Raw genomic sequence first — 7667 nt, 5'->3', positions numbered from 1 at the left:
CCCTGGCCGTGGGGTTCTAGTCAGGCGGTGGGCATTCCCTTGCTCCTAGGGGTCGGGCAGGCGGCAAAGAATGTGGTTTTTCAAGACCTAGTTTTCGGAAAACCTCCCCAGCATCAGCTGCCGTCGTGTTTTACAGGGGGGCTAATGGCAGCGCCCCAGCATGGGCCTCCCCTGGTGGGCCAAACTCACGTGCACCTCAGCGTCCCCGGGTCACGCTTCAGGATATCCCCCTGATAAAAAATGTGGGTTTTTTTCACCAGATGTGCCTTTAAACTCGGCTGTCTTGTCCTGTTGCTCCTGCTAGAGCAGCTGTAAGCTCTCCTTGAGGGGCAGGGGGCCCCGCTGGGGTAGTGGTATTACACTGTCCCTGCTAAATCTGGTTGGCACAGGGCCGCTTGTGGGAAGTATGCCACCGGCATCTTAAATAAATACAGATTTTTAATCAAGATCTTGATGCTCGCAGCTGGCTCGTGCAGAGCCGTTCGCATCAGTGGTGCCACCAAAGGGAAGATCCATCACCATGGAGTCCATCAGCTCAGCGGGCTTCTGCTGGCCAAGAGTGTTGTGGAGCTTCAGCCAGAAATGTCTCTTGCCTTCCTGACAGCGTCACCACTTCCCCTGCGCAGAGCATGGGGGCTCGTGCTTGGTTAAATCGGACTGGCCTTATTAATAAAGCCCGCATTCATGCACAGTTGCTCTTTTAATGCAGGCTGCCAGAAAAGCAGCCATGTTTGACTGGAGGCCTTAGTCATTTTGTTTTTGTTTAGGCTGCTCACAGGCATGGACATCCATCCAGGGGAGGTGATGAAACAGGCATTGCATTAACACAGCTTTTCAAACACAGGTCCTGCTCCCAGTATTTCAGGGTTGCTGGCTATGAGGCAGAGCAAAGAGGCCCTTGATGTCAATTCCATGCTCATTTTATTTATTTCTTTAAATTAGTTGGACTACAGAAATGTGTAAAGGCTGCAGATGTGAATGCAGAATTTGTTCTAACTCTGCAATAACAGAGAGAAGAGGTCTATTGCCAGAATACCCTTTATTTTCCAGGTAGACACTTGGTCCTATAATACAGGCACTGATTATATCCAGTGCCTTGCTGCCACCCACAAGAAATGGCAGAAAGAAAAACCTGTGCATTCTCATTCAAATGAAGCTGGCATGTTTTGTGTGTTATCTGTCTCCCTTAAAGACACTATTCCATATAAAGATTTGTTTCCACAGTTACCATCGTGTTACTGGGACACTGTACTTCTTTAAAGGATTTTCAGTTTCATTTGTCCCCTCTCACCTTTGGGTCTTGGAGTTTGCATTGAATACGCACAGGCAATTTCTGTTGCGTCACCTTCTTTCGTTTCACCTGATGCTTTTTTATTTTACCACATCCAAACAACACTATAATCACACACTGAATAATGCCTGGATTTTGCTGGGGTTTAAGCGAACAGCCCTTTGCACCTGCTTTGTTGCTGTCATCCACCATTACAATGGGTACCCCATGGCAGAAACATTTGAGTCAGGACCTTATTAAATAATTTCAGTTTCAGGGAGATGAGAGCATTGTTTTATGAGCACTAAATCCACTTTGAAAAACTGCATTTTAACAAGCTAAGAAATAAACAAGTATGAGAGAGAAACAGATATTCTAATTATCCAAGAGATGAGGCTAATGATCTGAATCCAGCAAACTCTCCTGAAGCAGCAAGTTGGCCGGCAGAAAATATATGTTAAAAATGAGGAGCCATCCCCTAGCATGGGCTTGCGGTAAAAACAGTGCAGTGCTTATATATGCGATACCATCTAATATGCATCATTAATATGCAGCAGCAAGTAGGTGGATGTATGAATTCAGCTCTGCAGAGGCAATGGGTATAGGAAAGGAGGTTGGTTTGAAGTTGAAACTCAAGCGTGGGTGGCCTTGTCAGACTGCTTTTGTGAGTTTGGTTGAATTACGTCAGTGAGCTGCTATCTCTGTCATCCTGTGAAATGTATATAATTCCTATACTGAAATCGGTGTATTTCACAGTCAGTGTTAAAAAAATGAAATTATATATACTGTGTGTACATTTCTTGCTGAGGTACAGGCACTTCTGTGATACAGGCTGGCCACACCGCATGCCAGACTTATACAGTTTGTATCAGATTCGTTGTCTACATTTTGTATCAGATTTGTTGTTTACAATTACTCTTACTTTTCAGTCCTTTGGAAAAATCCCAAGCCAGGAATGTGAACTTATAGCTGTACACATAACCTTGATACTCTCCTTTCACATGTATATTGTTTACAATTTAGTCCATCTTAATACATAGTTAAAGAGATAGTGGTATCATAATATATTTATATTGGTTTTGTTAAATGAAAAGGCAAGAATTGCTCACATCTCATAATATTTCAAATCTTGATAATTATAATTATCTAAAAATGCAAGTAGTAGGTCACCACTAAGGGAGAAACTTCTTTAGTCAATTCAAAGATACCTGCATTAATCTGAAATTGAGAACTTTAAAGATTCTCATGAAATTTATGGTGGTATTTTTGTTTCCCAAGTTTATCAAAGGTCTCAAGCATGGGTACTTTATCCTGAAGCTTTCATTTATCCCTTGCCTGAATAGAAGCTGTCCTCTATTCATAACACTTCTTGATATCCACAAAGACAGTGTAGGTGGTAGTCCACGTTTCTGACCTCACACTGTGTGCTGTTGTGACACACTGTCCCTCTTACAAAGCCCTTCTCAAATGCAGCATCTTAATCTCTGCAATTTCAACAGGTTCTTCATCTTGGAGCATCTCTTTGCCTTTCTGTGTTTCTCTGCTGCTGTGTGAGTGCGGACTCACTCATTATTTCTTGGTCTCTTAAGTGTGCATCCCACCACACACCAGAAAAAAGCCCCACAGTGAGTCTGTCCTGAGATTGATACATCCCTCTGAAGCAGCTGTGAGTTCACGGTGCTTGAGAATCTGCCTATGTCTGAGATTATGATTTACAGATTTAGAAATGAAAGCTTAGTCTCATCCACAGAAAGTAATCATATAAACTGTCTTGTGCTACTTCATTAAAATTGACATATCCTAGAAATAACACTGTGAGTTGTTATTCCAGTCAGTAAGTGGGGTGATGATCTGGCCGTGCTGCAATGAACAAGCTTTTCCATTAACTTTCACAGTGTCAGAAATTTGCCCCAATACCCTGTTAAAGTAAGAGAACAAATTGCTGATGCCTGTGATGATTGTTTCTGTACTTTGGACCTTTACCCTTGTACCTGAACGAAAATACTCACCTTTTTTCCTTTGAGTCACGGCTTATGGTATTACTGTGCTTTCACGAAAAGAATGCACTAGGTGAAGAGAATGGCAAGTGGCTTTATAGAGCTCATCTTTATTTTGGCTAATCAGTAGAAAATAAATATTTTCCTGTCAGTTTATTATTAACCACTACTGCAGGGTCTGGAAACTCTAGACCAAGGTTATTCCCAGATTTTGTTTGCCTGGATACTGAGCTTCAGCTCTGTGCTGGTCATGTGCATTGTCCACTGCATTCATTAAAGACAATTTCTCCTGCGTTGCTGGTGTGATGGATTGATAAGCCTTTGTTTTTATGAACTGTTTCCATCACCTTGTCCATGAGCCATTTATTTGTGCCTTAGCTATGGCATACCTAATTCATGTTCATTTTGTGTGCCTTTGGTAATCTGAGAAAGCAAATGTGGACCATTCTGAGAAGCTGGTGGTCTTGGAGGGAAGAAAGCATTCATCTGAAATGATGCAGTAGCTGAAAGATTTTGTCCAAAACAGTCATACTTTTACTCTTTTCTAGTTTAAAAGATGAACAGGAGGCAAATTAAATTCCATCCAGCACTTTCAGATGCAGAGCAAGACTTTTCACATGGCAGAATGGCACAAACTCTGAATTCCCATCTCCCGGTCTGAAGTTCCAGTCCTTACGGACTTCCTTGACTCTCATCCACTTTAGTGTGCTGTGAGGGTATGGACTGTTTTTCTTTCAAAGAATTGCTAAGATTGAAACATGAAGGTCTTAGAAACTTAGAAAATGCTAAAATGAAGTTTGCTGCTATGAGTTTATGAGTTTTATGGTTGCTGCTCTGTTCTTCTGCTCTGTTTTCTATAGTACTGGTGCTTCAGGTGCTTCATTAGGTATACATTTGGATGAAGTTACTGGATGAAACTGTTCTATATTCATCTCTTGCTATCCTATTCCAGTATATGGCCCGTGCCTTATTCAGTAAGCATCATATAATTGCTGCTGGATGAGGCTAAGAAATAACATGTGACTATATGATGGGAAGAACATACTGTGAGACACGTTCACAGGAAGCAGGAGCTAAGATGTCAAAGATGATTTTAACATGGATATTTCCATTGTTGGTGTTGTAACAATGTGATTCTTTTAAAACACTTATTTTTGTGGAATTCTTCACATCTGCTGGATTGTTTTCAGAAAAGCAGAAGGATAAAACTCTATTTGTGCAATTTTTCACCAGTTAGCACAAGAATTATCTTTGTTTAATAAAACCCTGCCCCACATGGATTTTATTGTTCTGTGAATGTGTTCATGGAGCATGCCCTGCCCTGTTTCAAATGCTGATGCACAATACTGAGCCTGTCCCACTGTCATCTTTACAGTCTTCATGCCAAAATTGATACGCTGATTTCATCACTCTAGTGGTAGAAAAGAGTGACCAGTCTCACTCCTGTTGGCAGGAATTTGCAATGTCAAGATACCAGCAGTCTCTTCCCACACCTATTATCAGTCCTTGTTCAGCCTACAAGGTAATCAGGGATGATGTACAGAGTAGTGAATTAAAGAGCAACAGGAATTTCCATGTCTGGTAGTTGCTGAATTCTAGTGTCGTGTCACCAAAATTGATGGGTTATACAACTACGTTAGCAGAACCGTCCTGAGAATGCCTTTAGTCTATGACAAGGAGTTATCTTCCCAACTTTTCTTGAGTACTGCTTGAAAGTTAGTGCAAGCCAGGGACCAGTTTTGCAAGCAGACACCCTGCTGTGAAGGCTGAGAGACTTTAATTAGCATTAACATAGCCAGGTGATAACTCTGGGCAAGAGAATAGACTCTGGCACTCTTTTGGTTTTTAGTATCAATTTAACCAGACAGCAGGGGGATGAGGCATGGGAGGTATGGATGTTCTCTGCTGCTACTCCTGTGCTGAATAATTCCCTCAAGGAATTCATTTGATAATAAAAATTAACATGGGACTGCAGACGCTCTAACACCTGCTAGGACTGTGTGGTTTGGCCCAAAGACTAAAGAAGCTGTTGCCCGTTGTTGTAAGAGGGAACCTGGTCATACTAAGGCGTGCACATTGTCTTGAGTTCTTCTAATTGATGCAGATAGTTTCCAGAGTTTCTGTCTTTCCTCACTGGCACCGGAGTATGACATCCAGCCTGGAGCACTGCTTTTCACAATGCCTTTTGTTGCCTCAGATTTTTAAATCTGAACTGACCACTGACAGTTTTTATTTCTTTTGGTTGCTGAGGCAGAGCTAACTGCAAAATGTAGAAATTTTGCTGCTGATTCACCAAAACGAAGAACTGTGTGCCTTTTCACACACCACTCAGCAGCTCCCTGCGTGTTTTGTCCTCGTGTGATTTTTTTGGTTCTGAGCACAAAACATTTTAATAATGTGAGCGAAGTAAGAGAAAATACAGTTTTAATAAAAAACACCTTTATTAAAAACCACTTCAGAAAGCAGTAGGGTGTAATGTAGGAAACTCAATGCAAAATTTCATGGGTGAAAGGATCCAAGATGAAGGATCTGAGTGAAGGGTGTGTTCCTTATTTTCCCTTTAGAAAAAATGTTACTTTATTTGAAGACCTCCCTTTGGCTCACAAGGTTTGCAGTGGGACTGTTATCAGTCTAAATTGCTTCCTCAGAGTCAACTCAGTCACCCTCAGGCCATGGACTAGCCTCTGAAAGTAAAACCATAGGCAACTTTTTTTCCTCAAGTATTTCTAATTAGAGTAAACTGAGCTGCTTTCCACTTTCCTTAAGCACCACTCCAGAAACTGGGACCCAGACCTAAGACGCTTTCCTTCGGTTAGGTTTCATTCTAGTTCATGTTCTTCTCTCGCAGAAGTTGTGTTTTACCTCTGCCAAGGAGGAGGGTCCAACCAGCATCTCTCAAGTGGCACACAGCCCTGTTTTACAAAATGCAGCCCTTAGTGCTCCTAATGCAGCTGGGGATGAGAGCTGCTACTTTCCAAGGGTGTCACGAGGAAGGACAGCGGTCCCCGTGTCTCGGGGGAAGGGAGGACCAACAGTGGGGGCTGGTGTTCCACACAGAGCTGAGCTCAGCTTGTCTCTGTGTGAGGCAGTGTTTTCTTCTGCGAGGGTGCCAACTCCCACCACAGAGGCAGAATATCGCCTACCAAACCACAGCTCTGCGGCAGGCAGAGGCTTGCAGCTCTTGCCAAGTTTTGGTTAAATCTGGGAGCTCATGAAGTGGGAGACAGAGATACAGACTCAGCTTAGCAAAGGCAAGAACCCATTAAGTATACTCCAGATTGCAGCTTTTGAGTTTCCAGGTTTCTCACTCATAACACGAATTACAAGATACCACCTATTTTATAACAGAGGACAAAAGTCTCTACAGAAGACATTTTGTCTTTGAAATTAATATGCAAGTTAACAATTTATTTGTCAAGTATTACAACACTCAGTCAGCAGAGATTGCATGCAATAACTTTGCAGAGAAAAGACTGCAGAGATTTCATACAAAACCTAGGAAGTTTCGACCTTGATGTAAAAAACCTCTCAGTTTTAACCTTGGAACTGATAACATGCTGCTGTTTGTTTGTTAGAAGCCTTTGTGGTGATTCTTAGCTGCTTTCTGCTCTTAGCGAGCCAAGTTGCACAAAACTTGTGAAAACAACATAAAACGGGAATGGCAAAACTGGACTTTCTTTTGCCATGGCCCTTATGAGAGAGAACGTAAAGGAGCTTAAAATTATTGTGACAGTTTCTAAGTGCTTTATTCTGACCAAAGTGGAATAAAATGGCCATGCCACAAAGGAAAATTAAGTTCCCAAAGGAAACCTTAGGGATTTAAATTTTATGTGTATATATATACATGTAAAATAAATAAATTTTGACCCTTGGTGCTGGATTTCTCCCATTGAGTAGCAAGATGAATGCTTAGGAAATACATATGAAGAATATATCCCCATGGTCCCCAAATGGTAAGGTCCTTGGTAAATATAGATATGAACAAACAAATATAATTTTATATCTATTAATCTTTATTGGATAAATGTATGTGTTACAAAGTAAGCAAACATTCCTAACACAACAAGAAATACTTTTTTCAAGATTTTTCCTACTGTGAACATTAGCTCATGATGTCATATATCTCATACAACTTGTGCACTTATACCAAAAGAATAACATTGTCTGATTACCTGGTGGGTGGGTTTTAGTTTGAAGGCATGCCAGAATTTTACTTAAATGCTTATTAAAATGACATTGTCTCAGGTTTTGAAGACCTATGTGGTGCAAACCTGATCCAAGTTCATAAAGAAACAGTAGAACTCATTGGATGACAGTTCATTAAAGCTAATATTTTCAGTGGTTGATGCATAAAATGTAAAAATCACAAGTCATAATCATCAAGTACCAACATGTATTTT

This window comes from Charadrius vociferus, unplaced genomic scaffold (genome assembly GCF_000708025.1).
Source record: "Charadrius vociferus isolate BGI_N301 unplaced genomic scaffold, ASM70802v2 scaffold450, whole genome shotgun sequence".
Lineage (NCBI taxonomy): Eukaryota > Metazoa > Chordata > Aves > Charadriiformes > Charadriidae > Charadrius > Charadrius vociferus.
The sequence above is the reverse complement of the archived record's forward strand: the minus strand, read 5'-3'. Positions refer to the sequence as shown.